The sequence below is a fragment of the Canis lupus genome, chromosome 11 (assembly GCF_003254725.2).
Source record: "Canis lupus dingo isolate Sandy chromosome 11, ASM325472v2, whole genome shotgun sequence".
NCBI lineage: Eukaryota > Metazoa > Chordata > Mammalia > Carnivora > Canidae > Canis > Canis lupus.
Genome location: NC_064253.1, coordinates 59,526,658 through 59,541,015, shown reverse-complemented (window position 1 = coordinate 59,541,015; position 14,358 = coordinate 59,526,658). Strand labels below are relative to the sequence as shown.

Below are 14,358 nucleotides of genomic sequence, written 5' to 3'. Positions count from 1 at the left end.
TTGTTTTGTTCATTGAATTGTTTTATTTTTATTTTTTGAAGCAAAATAAATATATGTCCAATGCTGTGCAAGTCTTCAGTTGTTTTTTTTTTTTTTTCTTTTAACCACCCACTTCAAGTTTTGCAGAGATCGGTCTCAGGTCATTACTGAATATATTTTGATCAAGTCAATCAGCAGAAATAGATAGCAAATCAATGGATACAATAAACATTGGCATATACTGTCTCATCTTAGATAATGCCTATTTTTGGACAAGGAGATGGTTATGTCCGGCCTCTATGTCAGTGCCACACCTCACAATGGGGGCTTCTTGGGCATCTTGTTCTGTCTCTATGTAGTCTCCCTCAGAGTCTCTCTGACATGGTGGCCTGGCTAGCTTGGCTCTTACATGGCAGCTCAGAGCTGCAAGACTTCATGTCCTGAGAGAAAGAGAAAGCCAGGCAGAAGCTTTTCATAGTCTAGCCTTGAAAGTCATTTAGTGTTCTATTTATCAGAATTTTAAAAAATTGACTATGCATTCCAATGTTGGTAAATACTATATAAGTATAATTCTTGCTGTTATTTTTTCCTCAACCCAAATTATTTTAGAGTTATTACTAATAGAAGGAACAGCTTGATTTCCTTAATTCTAGCTAGGGGCATATGGATTACAAACAAAATTTTCTCCTTAATTATATTTTTACATATAGTATCCTACAAAGAAATAGCAAATTACTTACATTTAATACTATATTTCATAATTTATCTTTTTTGAAAGAACACTTGAAATTTGGATGCTTTAGCTAATCACACCAATAGATTCCACTGCAAATCACAACTACAGGAGGAAGAAAATACTCAAGATATGAGCAGACACAGTTAAATTGATTGAATAGTATAAGAGCCTCAGAATAAATTTTAAAATCTCAAAGTAATTCCTTTCTACCTCTAAGGAAAAATTTTAAAACTTCATGGGAAAATACAAATTGTCTTCCAAACTATTATTTAATGATCAAATGTAGAAAATAGGACTGTTCAGAAGAATTGGGGCATTTTAGTTTGTTATAACTTCACAAAAACCTAATAATTGTGATCCCAGAAAATGCCAATAAATGATGAGTTTGGGTGGAAATTAGTATTAGTTATACATAGAAATATCAATTCTTCCCTTTTTACTTAGTGACAGAAACTCCAATTTTAAACTTGAAATAATTTTTACATTTCTTGGACTTGTTTACAGCTAGGTATAGACATGTGACAAAGTAAAACATGCAACTTTAAGGAAACTTGACTAATGGAAGAAGAGGAAATGCTTTTCTTCCTTCTTCTACTCCCAAAGAACACCTAGAATATGGACTTGGTGGGGTGTACATGAGCAGCCACCCTGGTGCATGTGGCACGATATCACCGTGGGCAGGGCAATATGACTGAATGAATGAGTGTTGCCAAGGGGCACCTGGGTGGCTCAGTGGTTGAGCATCTGCCTTGGGCTCAAGGCATGATCCCGGGGTCCTGGGATTGAGTCTCACATCGGGCTCCCTGCAGGGAGGCTGCTTCTCTCTCTCTGCCTATGTCTCTGCCTCTCTCTATGTGTCTCTCATGAATAAATAAATAAATAAATAAATAAATAAATAAATAAATAAATAATCTTCAAAAAAAGAATTAGGGTTGCTGATGGTTGTGGGACCCCAATACTAGAGCTGTCCTGCCTGCTTAAGCTTTTATGTGTGAGAGAAATAAATACTACTTTGTTTAAGCCACTGTTATTTTCACTTTTTTGGTTATCTTCAGCAAAACCTAATCCTAAGAATAAAGGGTTTTAAAATATTTTTAAGCACATGTTCTTTCTCTCCTCCTTGCTTCTTAGGTGGAATCTCTTCTTCATCTTTACCTTCACCTTCTTATTGATCTCATCTCTTTTTTCTTTTGCCTATTTTCCTTACTTCCCTTAAATATCAGTAAGAGTGGTAAATGTACTTTGGTTGTTGTTGAATCATCCCATGACAATAACAGTTAAAAGATACAGGTTTTATGTTTTCTGTTCTTACTATCTAAAGCCAGGAGATATATATATATATATATATATATATATATATATATATATATATTCTGAGGGGAATGTACGATGTATATATATATATATTTTTTAAAGATTTTATTTATGTATTTATTTGAGAGAGAAAGTACATGCAAACAAGGGGAGAGGGACAGAGGGAGAGGAAGACTGAGAATCTCAAGCAGACCCCATGCTGAGCAGGAAGCTGGACGTGGGGCTCTATCTCATGACCCTGAGATCATGACCAGAGCTGAAACCCAGTCGCATGCTCCAACTGACTGATCCACGCAGGCGCCCCAGGATATATAATATTTTATATTTCTTTCTCCTAAAAACAAACACAAAAATACCATCACATGAAATTTTTCTCTTGGCCATGATACTCTACTGAAGGTTTTTACCTTCCAGTGAGTCAATGTTTCAAGATTGACCGATGTTTTCCCATTCTGGCTAAGGTCACACAAAGGCTATATTTAATGCCTTCAAAAGTTTCAACAAATCAATGTTTCCTTAAGTTTATGATTTAAAACTCCCTGCCTCGAGGGTCTGCTCTGGAGTGAGAAGCTCTTAAATGTGAGTCATGGCTTGGGAGTGAAAGTCTGTTAAAAACAAACATAAAACTCTTCACAGCTGGGAGTTGCCCTTTCATTTTTAGAAATTCATTCTTGTTTCCATAATGTAATAAAGACTTAGCCTCTGATCTCTGGTCATATCTCACAGGTTTTTGCTAAGAAGTGGCTGGCATAAAATCCACTCTTTATAATTTCAGTTACATTAAATTGTCATTTTAAGGTATTCAAAATGCAATAAACAGAATGTAATAAACCAGAGTACTTAACATCCATCCCTATTGAACACTTAGCCATTATCCTAGAACTAGCCCAGATTCCTGTTTTGCATCTCTATTAAAAGACTACTTTAGCCACACAGTCAGGTAATGTACTAAACCTAATTGTACAGGGACCTCTTCATAGAACAGGATTTTATGCTCTCTCAATTTTCCAAAATTTGATTTTTTTCTCTTTCTTCAATAATTAATTTGATGTAAAGTCTCATTTAACATTTTTTTGAAGACGTGAATGAAACTTGCCATATCTTTAGAAAAGATAAAAGCACTGTGTGCTTCACTTTCCTGGGCTTATTTTAAAATGGCTATGGATTTTAGTTTGTAATGACTCTGGCTATAACCAAGAAATTTGTTTAATTATATAAAAACAGGGGTTCATTCAATGAAATGACTCTGAGATTCTGCTTTCTAATATATATGTGTGTGTGTGTGTGTATATGTATATACACATATATATTTACAAATATATATACACAAATATACATATACACATGTATGTTTGCAAAGATATGTGTGTATATATTATATATAATATATACACTTTTTTCTTTTGCCTATATATATCTTTATTCACTCAATCACTTAATCCTGGAACATAGCTACTATACAAAATTTTATACTAGTTCTTTCCTTATTTTGGGGTGTTGATGGACAAATTAGCTTTAATTGCTGGACCTGTTAAATGGGAGATTTAAAAAAAGTATATGCTGTTCTGAAAGTTAGATAAAATACAATACACTATGAAATACTGTGTAAGCTCCTGGAAGGCTTATCCCTATCTCCTCCACCTCCAGTGTCCACATGATACCTGAGATATTGGGACATGTCAGATAACTCCACCCCAAATATTTGCTATAGGAAAAGCATAGACGAGTGTGCCCTGTAAATATTGAAAACCCAATATACATCTATTTTCTTTAGGCTTCCTTTGTATTATTGTGACTCTTTCCTTCCGCTGCCTTTTCTGGTCCTGCAGTCTTTGTTAATTTTGTTTAAAGACAATGCTAGTGATAATGGGAAAATTAGAATTATGGGTCCTTGGTATTTTTCACTGCTCAAATGAGTAGGAAGTGGAATGCAAAAAAAAAGCAAAGACAAAAACAAAACAAAACAAAACAAAAACAAACTAAAAACACCCATGAGATAAAGTTCTTAGAAGATCACAATCCAGTTGTCAAGCAAATCTCCACTGAATCAATTAACAGAATTTGCATAACTGGCATCTGGGTGATAAGGAAGTATCATCCACTCAATTACAGCCCCAGGATCTGATGGAGCATGGGTTTCTTTGTAATTTTTCCCTTGGCTTGCTCCTAGGAGCAAAGAGGTAGAAGAAGGAAAAGACAGGGAAGTATGGAACTCTTGAATTTTCTTTTCTATACTCTCTCTCTAGGTGACAGCATTTATTACCATGGTTTTAAAAGTCGTGTACATGCCATTGACTCCAAAATGTATATCTTTACTGATCATATTTGAACCTCAGGTTTAGTTATCCAATGAATCACATGGCATCTAAGAGGAGATTGATCGATCGATTGATTGATTGATTGATTTGACAGAGGGCATGTGCAAGCAGGGGGAATGGCAGGCAGAGGGCAAAGCAGACTCCCTACTGAGCAGGGACCCTGGGATCATTATCTGACCTGAAGGCAGACACTTAACTGACTGAGCCACCCCGGTGCTCCTCCTCTTAGATGGTTTATAGACATGCCAATATTAGGATTGCTCCAATAAAACCTATCACCATTTTCCTACTCTATTCCCACAATTCCCTTAATCTTCTGATCAAGTTAAACATCATAATCGCTTAGATGTTTATGTGCCAAATACCCGAGAACCATTTTTAGACATCCTACCTTCTTACCCTATATTCATTCTGCTCCCATGATATATCAATTCTACCTTCAAAATACATCCAGAATCTGGCCCCCCATTTGCCAACTTTCCAGACATCATCTCTGTCTCAGCCATTATTCTTTCTCTTGTGGACTGCTGCAACAGTCTCTTATCTGTGTCTTCTGTTACCCACCTTTCCTTTCTCAACACACACAGTGTTGTCTATACATGGAAGCCAAACTGGTATTTTAAAAATGCAAATTGATTACGCCTCTGCTCTGTTTAAACTCTCCCCATGCCCAGGTCTTCAACTTAATGCTACCCTACTTTTACTCTAGCTCATTATATATCTGCCATCCTAGTCTTTTCTAGTCTCCAAAGGCATCAAGTGCTCTCCCACCTTGGGATCTCTATTCTCTGCCTGGAATGTTCTCCATTGCCCACTCTTCACCTGGCTGGCTGAATTTACCCTTCTAGTCTGCTTACATGTTGTTTCTTCAGAGACACTTCTACTAACTATCCTGTTATTTTCTCTCATGGCAGCCTTTACTTTCTTTAAAAGATTTACAAAATTTTAGAGCCAAGATCATGAGCGTTAGATGCGATGTCACCTCATTTGTGAGCTTGCTGATTCCGAGATACCCTTATCTCTTTGCCTCTTCTTTTCTCTGCTGGGACAGAAGTAGGATGTCTTTCACAGTTCTTCCTGTGTCAACCTATGCACCAAGATATCTCTATGAACTTACTTAATTTTATTTGAGAATGTTCTTTAATTAGGTATAAAATCTATTCTGTTGTCTAATGAATGTTTCTTCCCTAGTGATCCTTTTTGAATGCTCCAAGCAAATGCCCTTAGGTACTTGCTTTTTCTAAGACACTACATCTATTTCTCAAGTTTAAGACAAGTGGACACTTTAAAAAAGAAACCAAACTCTTGCATTACTGGAATCAAAGTGGTTGCCTGTGAGACGAGCATTTTGACCCTATTTATTCAAATCTATTTGTCTATCCTCCACATCATTCAATGTAAGATTCTTTTTAAAAGATTTTATTTATTTATTCATGAGAGACACACACAGAGAGGCAGAGACATGGGCAGAGGGAGAAGCAGGCTCCCTACGGGGAGCCTGATATAGGACTCGATCCCAGGACCCCGGGATCGCAACCTGAGCCTAAGGCAGACGCTCAACCACTGAGCCACCCAGGCACCCTCAATGAAAAATTTAAAACAGACTACATCAATAACGAACTCTATAAAATTATAATAAAATAGAAAAAAAATCATAGGAGTGGGACAGAAAAGACAAATATGCCTATAATAATGGCCCAAATATTTTGTATAGTTGTATTCCAAGTTGGGCTCTGAGATTTCAGGCAGAAAAGATGAAAGGAGCGACTAGATATGTTACACATTTCTTATGATCAGAGGGAGAAAACCAAAATTATGTGGTTCCTTAGAATAACCAAAGCTTTTCCCTGCACTAATTTCATGTTGTTTCTTATAATGACCTTATTTCTGAGAGAGCAACATAAAATACAAACAACAAAAAACTATAACCATAAAACAACAATAACAATAACAATAACAGAAATAAAACCAATGCAGGGGCATTGATCCTCTATAGAACGCTAAAGTAATAAGTCTTAAAAATATAAGCTGCTGAAAATGATTCATTTCTCCAGGTCACACACAAAGACATATTCAATTATTGCATTTGGTGGTAGTAAACTTTTGACCAACTCTCAGCAATCCATGATGTGTGCGATGGGAGTGCTTAATAAATGCTGAGCCAAGCTTCCAAAGCACCCAGGCTCCTCCTGGATTGTAAGTATCACACTTTAAAGACGGCTCTCTAATAATCTGGTACTTCATTGTGCTTAGTCTGATTCAGTATTGATTATGTTCTCAGTCTTTCTGAGTTCACCACTCTTTTCTGTCAGTTGAAGATGATTGCCTCCATTTCTGTGCCTTTTCCTGGGAAATGTATCCCTTTCAAAGTGCTGCCTGAACCAATTTCTTAGCATTGGAAGGCAGAGCAAAGGTATGCTATAATGAAAAAGGGATCATCTACAACACAATTTCTTTGACTCAAACAAGAACCTGTGGATTTATAGATTTTAGATGGAGAAAAACCAATAAGTGAAATTTGCCATAGAAAAATTATACCTGAAGCCATAAAGAAAATTCAGTTGCTGTTATGATCCATGATCAGAAATGGCATAAATCTCTGTACTCAGCTTCTTGCCTCTTACATTGAAATAGGGAAAAGGACAAAGCAACTACATTATTTTCGTTCTAGTTGGAGGGTCATTGGACTTGAAATTGGTACACTCAGATTTTAGAAGCATCAGTTTCTCTAAACAGCTGTGGGTTCTCATGTAAATACATTAAAGTTTTTCACTGTGAACCTAATTTATGAAAAATACAACCAGGGATTGGACTAGATCATTGGTTCTCAGTTCTACCCAGGCCAACATCCCCTTTTATAACAAATATTTCTAATGCCCTCTTTGTTATCCTGAAGTGAAATTCGTATGTAATATAATCTACTATAGAAAAATTACCACCAAAATAGGTATCACACTAACTATACATAAAGATGAACTGAAGAGAAAGTAATTCATAATAAAATAATATGTATATTTCAATTGGCAAATGTTCAGTCATGGCTTTACAGAAGGACATGTTGAAGTGGTCAGAAAATTATATTCCTTACAAGGAACATTTGGATTTATTGGATACCAGGTGATCAGAAACCATTCCATAAGAGAAGCATAGGAAAATAAGAGACACAAGAGTGCACACTGAAATAAGAAAAATAGTGTTAGAGTTAATTAAAAAAAGGTCAGACTTACCTGTATATTGTAGGAAAAGGAGAGAAATAATGGTAGCTAAAAACAAGTTAACATGACAATGATTAGAGATGGAGAAGTAGATACAATGAGGGAATATATTATCATTACAAATAAAACACATCCTATTTTTAAGTGTAGTATCCATATAATTACTCTATGACATGGAAAAGTTAGGTGTAGGAAAAAATATGCCCTATCTTGAAATCCTTCTATTGGTCTATAATATCTAAAAGGACCTTAGAAATTGTATCCTTTGACATGTGGTGGGGAATAGAAGGTGGACTGGAAAAGTAAACAGCAATGAAGAGGAAGTAGAGAAGATGTGTAATAGATCTCTGAGAATAATACTAGAGTAAGACTGAAGGGCACCTGGGTGGCTCAGTGGGTTAAGCATCTGCCTTTGGCTAAGGTCATGATCCCAGGGTCCTGGGATAGAGCTCCATGTTAGGCTCACTGCTCAGCAGGGAGTCTGCTTCTCCCTCTACCCTCTGCCCCTTCCCTCCCACTTGTATTCTCTCTTTCTATCATGTAAATAAAGAAATCTTAAAAACAAAACAAAACAAAAGAATAAGATTGAAAATCAACTAGCATACTCAAAACGAATGATTTCAGTAATTTTTATATCTGTGTGTTATAATAGATTGGCTATTTTACATCTGCGCTGCTCTAGGGTGTTTATAAATATTTTGAAATAACGTATTAATGAAATATTGGAGAAATATCTGATTTTCATATCTCTTTACTGATTTAATATTTAGTTGTAGGCTTTCTAAAAGAAGTTTCAAATCTCTGTTACATATTTAGATGCAAAAGCTATAAATATAGGCAGACAGAGGTAGGTGGTGCTGGTGCTGGCCTGGCATTGATGATGACTAATTCTGGGTGAAAGGACTTTCTGAATTGTTAAATAACTCTTGTTAAAGCCTAAACACAACAAAATTCATATCTCTTAAATTATATGGTATTACATTACTAAAATATTCAATGTATATTAAAACCATGCAAAAATAGCTTTTTATATGTAAAGTGGATCTAGTTTTTTGACCCAGAGCTATAAACAGTCTCCCACCTACATGACTACCTATCTAGAGCTATAGGTCTCAAAATGTGGGCCCTGGACCAGAAGCATCAGCATCACCTAGGAACTTGGTAGAAATGCAAATTCGCTGGCCCCATCCTAGGCACAGTGAATCAAAAACTGGGAGTGGGGACCACCTGTCTGCGCTTTAACAAGCCTTCCAGGAGATTCTGAAACAGGCTAAGGTTTGAGAACCACTGATCTTCAAATTACAAATTACCTAGGATGTGAGATAAATCTTCATTGTGGGTAGCTATCCCACACATTATGGAGCATCTCTGACTCCCACTCGCTAAACACCAGTCAGATCCCCAAAAATTGCAACATCCAAAAATGCACCCACAAATTTCTCAAATGCTTCCTGGAATGTGCGACTATTCCTGATGAGAACCACCAGGTTAGATAATGGCTGTAGTTCTGGTCTATTGCTCTTTATTACTTTCATGGAGTCAGCAGGAACTTAAAAGGCAATGCAATTCAGAGCTAGTATGTTTAAAACTCAAAACAGCGAGATTACTATAGGACATCTGTCCATCAGCTGGACTGGTGCTCAGCTGTAGGTATTGCTGAGTCTCATTCTTCAGAGGTAATTTTAAATTGTAACTTAGCAGACAGAAGTAGAAAGGCATAAAATCAAGTGGAAACAAATTCTCCCTCTAAATGTCCTAGGTTATTGGTTCTTCTACTTCAGGCTTTTCCTGAAGGCCCTGGTTCACACTATTGGTTAGTTACAATTGAGTAGACCATCAATTTGCATGATAGGGATTTGGGGGGATAGGGAAGGAGGATCTGTTAACCCTTATTGCTTTGTCAGTTTTCTGTAACCCCAATCTACAAAATACCTCAATTCTGCCTAATACAAGAACTTCAGAGAGGTTTTTAGTTAGACCCATGGCAAGTACTGAAAGACCCAATCAAGATCTGGTAAGCATTCCATTATTAGCAGAAATTTAAGCTAGTGATGATCACAAATAGAGTTTAAAATAGCTAAAAGTACTATATATTGAGAATCAGAACTATGATTCTTATATTAGTCAGGGTATAGACTTAGAGTCCTGAGGTATAATATTAATGAAAGCCCAATTTGAATTCTTGATAAATAACAGAAATAAATGACATTTGGAGTTTCAATGATTAGTCCATAATTTGTCTCTTTACACAATTTCTTCTTCATTTTAGCTAATTTCCTCCCTTCTGGAAAATTAACAAAGGAAAAACAATTCAAATGAAACACAGTCTTGTGACTTTAATGCTCATCAAACAATTTGCTGGTAAGAGGAGTCTAGTTCTAAGATAAATCGCTGGTGTGACAGCTCTCTAATTGATCAATTGACCTCTTGACAGAATCCAAGGAAGAAATATACCCTCCTTCAAATATACGTTCAGAGTTTCCATGGCATTTTCAGAGGATTTCATTTTATGAATGTTCAATAAATTTGTGTGCAAATCCTGAAATCAATGCCAGTTTTCCTTTTCTTTTGTCTCCTCATTTTAGTGTTTATCAATATTGACAATTCCCATTTAAAGTGTAAACTTCTCAATTAACCAAAAATCTTGTTTTGCATATGTGATCTAAAATCAGGGTCCTGTCTATTTTCTATGCCCTAAACAAACAAATTACTAGCTAATTGGGGGTAATCTCAATGCTAGTGGTTGGTGATACAAAGATACATAGGACACAGCAAGATTAGAAATAAGACAAGCCACCAGTGTAATGAAATCTAAGTGCAGAGCATAGATGAAGCACAAAAGAGGATGATTTTGACTCATTTTGACTGATAATCAGTGAAGAGGGGCCTTTTATATATGGATGAAAAACAAACACACTTTACCCAAACAAGAAAGGAATAAATATACTAAAACTGAAAAATTATATGTTTAACTTTCTATATCATTGTCAGGTTAATATATACTGAGTGTTTTTCTTCCACTGTTAAATATTTTTTGAAATTCTGACTCTTAGTAACCGACACTAATTCACACTATATCTTCATTTACTTTATTATTCTATATTTAAGTGTTTAAGATATGTCCAATTATCCATTTTAGAAAATCTACTGTATATGGCTTTGTTAAAGTTCTGTTTGCAATTATCTCACCTTGGAAAGTGAGAAAAAGAAAACAGGTCTGTGTAAAGAACTGCTTATAGAATATTATGTATTATCTTTACACCTTAGAAAAGAGGTAAAATCATACAGAAAATGTGTTGTTAGAGAATATACAGAGACCAAGTTATTTTCTGTACACTATCAAAGTTTATAGCTGGGTAAGGCTATTTATAACAAATATAAATGTATTTGGCTTATTACAACTAATTTACATTTTGTTGTATAGAAATGCAATTATGAAGTCCACAGACTTTGGATAACAAAATAGGAAAATTAGATGTCATGTCTATAATTAAATTTAATCTCTGTTTTAAGCTACTGTTTAACCTGGTGTCAGAGAAACTTAATTTGGGCAATTCTAGGTAAAACCAGTAAATTCAAGTTTGCTTGTAGTCACTTCACTGCCATTCCCTCAAATCGATATTTCCTCCCTTGCACTTCTTCCTGTAATTGCATCTCCGTGCAGAGAGAATGTTGGGTGTAGGGTAAGGTGACCACATGGTGACGAGATAACACAGAAAGTTAATACGGAACACAGACCCACATCCATGAAATGCAGAGTCCTGACTGGCCTTTGGCCATTATCATTCCTTCATCTAGTATTTGCTGATGTGTTCACGTTTGCATTTGGGAGGAATACTCTGGGGAAAGCTCTAGCATAGGATAGAGAGTCTATGGCTGTCTATTCCCAGTTAATCTCCTTGTTAATCTCAGAGGATGGGAAGAAGTGAGGCCTCCCTGGGGCCATGGGAAATTAGTGGGGCTGCTTCAGCAGTTTAGGTACCTGAAACCCTAGGCAACCAGCTCTACTGCAATCATCTTATGGTGGCATGGGAAACTCTTGCTATGGTTTATCAGGGTCCCAGCTTTATTATAATTACTGCTTTTTCTTTTTAAAAGATTTTATTTATTTGTTCATGAGAGACACAGAGAGAGAGGCAGAGACATAGGCGGAGGGAGAAGCACGCTCCCTGCGGGAAGGAGCCTCATGTGGCACTTGATCCTGGGACCCTGGGATCGCGACCTGAGCCCAAAGGCAGCTGCTCAACCACTGAGCCACCCAGGTGCCCCTGATTACTGCTATTTTTGAGGGAGACTATATAGCTCTCCTCTATTATTGGGTCGCCACACACGTTATGGGTCTCCTACCACCCTCTCTCTTAACGCTATGAGTTCAGAATTCTGTTTTAGAGACTTCCTTCAGTGCCAGCTCTCTGGCTGCTCTTCAGCTCATCCTCTACCCACAGCACAGAGGAACTCTCATTTTTAAAATTTTCTTCTTTGGTAAGAAATATAGTTCAACAACCACCCTCTCATTTCAGTCTTTACCTTGATCATACCTACAAAGATTCTATTTCCAAATAGGGTTACATTTTGAGGTTATGGGTATACATTAATTTTATTTTTAGAGAACACTATTCAACCCACCACAGCTGATGTAGAGAAGAGAATTACAATGCATAGAAAAAGGAGATGAAAAAAAAAAGAAGAAAAAGGAGATGAAAAGGAAACTCACTATCACAACTTTCAGAGTCCAAATGTATGTATTATGTATCATATAAAGAAAATATCTTTTCCTAAAAAACATCTGTCGGCTCAATCAAGGTATGGATTTGACATATTAGATATTATAAACAACCAAAAAACTCATGGAAGGGGAGAGATAGGGCACAGGATGTAAGTGGGATTAATAGGCATCACATCTATTTTTTAAAAATATTTTATTTATTTATTTGAGAGAGACAGAGAGAGCATGAGCAGGTGGAGGGGGGAGGGAGAGGGAGAAAGAAGCAGGCTCCCCGCAGAGCACAGGGCCAGACATGGGGCTCAATCCCAGGACCCTGAGATCATGACCTGAGCTGAAGTCAGATGCTTAAACAAATGAGCCACCCAAGCACCCCTAGGCATCACATCTTACTTATGTTCATAATATATATGCATCTGCCTTAGATAACTGGCATTTGTACATTTCATTTGCCCCTTTTCATGTTTGTATGCAACTCAAGGGAAAAGACCCCACCTCATTCATCTCTGCCCTAGTATAAAATTTTGCACTCTTGAAGTACTCAGAAAAATATGACTTTGAAATGTGTACTAACAAGTCCAGAATATACTAGAACACATGCAATAGAGCCTCAAATTTATGTTAAGATAGAAAAGGTACATACATTGATGATTTCAGCTATAGAGAAATTCACTTCAATCAGCTTAATTAGAAATGCCATCATTACTGTTTTCTTCATTCCCGTTACAGAAAGCAGAGAGCTAGACCAAGCTTTGACATTGAGTGATACAAAGGCTCAATGATTTCATTAAGGGTTTCTGTTCTCTCTGCTCTGTTATCTGCAGGGCAACTGCAACTTAAGGCTGATTACCCTTGTGGTGGGCAGATAACTGCCAGGAGCAATTGATAAAAGTTTCTTAGGAAATTCTCTCAGCCTTTTCTTACAGGTGAGGGAACTTGTCCCCAAAGAAATTAGTTATCTGGCTTAAAGTAACAATGACACAAAGCTGCTCATGGAAAATAACCACTCTACCCATGATAATTTGGCAGGAAACAAGCTTATTCATCACTGAATCATCACATGACTGACCTAAGTCCTCCACCAAACCAAACAAAAACAACAAACAGGTTTTCAGGCAACAAACCTGAAGGAGCAACAAGTTGCTTTGTTGTTTTGTTTGTTTTCACAGCAGCCTCTGTTCATCTACGCAAATCTATGGTCCTATACGAGTGCTTAATTTTTTTCTTTAATGAAGAAAGTACCATAAAGAAGTGAAGAGAAATAGAACAGATATAAAAAGACAAGTTTTTTTTTTTTGTTTGTTTGTTTTTTTTTTTTTGTTTGTTTGTTTGTTTTTTTAAGAGACAAGTTTTAATCTCAGTGAGGCCAACTTCTATGTGTGTGACATTGAGCAAGTAAGGCAGATGTTGAATGTGACCCCATAGGTCCCCTGTTTCCTACTTCATTTTTCCTCATCTCACTTTTCCTTTGGTTTACCTTTGAGCCAGCTCACTGTCTCTCATCTGTTCTTGGAAAGAGCTAACCTCTTTCCCACCGAAAGCCTTCCTAAAGCTTTGCCTACCCCACTCTTTCTTGTACTTTTTGCCCGGGTGACTCCCAATCATCTTTGTGGTGTCAGCTTCAGTGTCCCTTCTTCAGAGAAGGCTTCCCTGACCTTCCCTTCTAAACTAAACCATCTTGTTATACTCTCTGATCATACCCCTTTAATTTTCTTCATAGTTACCAATATAACATATTTAAGCCCTGTCTCCTCTACTAGATTTAAGACTCGTGGGGTCAGAATCTATGTCCATTTTACTGATAGCTAAACCCTTAATACCTCTCCTATCCAACACCCAGGAAATTCTCAATAAGAATTGATAAATAAACTCTCAAGTCTTGATTCCCTCTTCTATAAATCCTGAATAATAATCATAGGATTATTATAATCAATGTGAATTAATATATATTTTGCCAATAGTGAACCAGCATAAAGTATTATTTAAATAAAACTAGTTTCCATTACTAACAAATGAGTGTGCCTCAACATAAACATTTACAGAAGACTTCTTATAAACATGCTTCTTTACCAT

At 36.5% G+C, this 14,358-nt stretch overlaps 1 long non-coding RNA gene across 1 annotated transcript in view; it reads left to right on the top strand.

Moving 5' to 3' along the window:
- LOC112650518 (uncharacterized) overlaps positions 1-10,087 on the top strand; it is a 28,513-nt gene extending 18,426 nt beyond the window's left edge. Inside the window, exons 5-6 of the long non-coding RNA XR_003130251.3 lie at positions 6,402-6,543; positions 9,832-10,087. This is a non-coding gene — a long non-coding RNA (uncharacterized LOC112650518). The remainder of the gene's footprint in view (positions 1-6,401; positions 6,544-9,831) is intronic.
- Positions 10,088-14,358: the final 4,271 nt, after the last annotated feature.